Consider the following 935-nt stretch of genomic DNA (forward strand, 5'->3'; position numbering starts at 1 on the left):
TAGACACTTTTTCTCTTACGAACCTCTGCCATTTTTGGCTGTAAATGGCATATTTGCCATTTACAAATCCGGGAACCCCGGCGGGAGGGAGCAGAGAGCCAGCGGGGGACGGAGCAACCGAACCCGACCTGGTGACGGTAGCCTGGACACTAGCAGCCCTGTGCTTCCCCCCGCCTGCCTTACCGGCCCCCAGCCCCCCTCCTCCGGCTGAGGATGGGCGGCTCATGTCTCTCTGCTGAGGTCCAGTTCCGTCAGCGGCCCAGCAGTCAACAATTTATCCCACTCCTTTATGCATAATCAATATCAGACTCTTACCAACAACAACAAAAGCTCTTAAATCGATAACTGTATGTGAATTTTTGCATCTATTTGCTTAATTAACGGCCGTTGTGTGCTGCACTCATCCGTTTATCTATGTTGGTTATGCTCTTCTCAATCACTGAATAAAGATTTTAAAAATATTAAAACTAGATCCAATGACCTAAATTTAAACTTCTTGATCTTAGCAAATTACATGAGGCAGAATGTTCGGTTTGATTTTTTTTATGTTTTTGTGTCTCAGAAATTTATAGGGCTTGGGATCCGCGTTGCATTGTGGGACGTGGCGGCCATGTTGAGGGCTACGCGAACGTAAACATAGCTCTGATACAACGTTGTTGTTGAAAGAAGAGACGTAGAAGTAGAGACAAAAACAATGTTAAAAACCTGAAAAGGATCTGGAATTTACCAGGACACGTTAAATAGAGAAGCCAGGGACCGGTATGTTGAAAAAAAAATCTGCATTATTAATAATTTGGTTCCATATGAAGTTCCAAACAATGAGTGGAGCACCGATGAGTGAGCACCTATACTTCAAAACAGTTCCGAAGCTACAAGTCCTTGGAGTCTCATATGCAGTTCATGAATGGATGGGTTCAGGAGCTGCAGATCATAAA

Source organism: Cyprinodon variegatus, unplaced genomic scaffold, assembly GCF_000732505.1.
Source record: "Cyprinodon variegatus isolate N-32 unplaced genomic scaffold, C_variegatus-1.0 Scaffold730, whole genome shotgun sequence".
Lineage (NCBI taxonomy): Eukaryota > Metazoa > Chordata > Actinopteri > Cyprinodontiformes > Cyprinodontidae > Cyprinodon > Cyprinodon variegatus.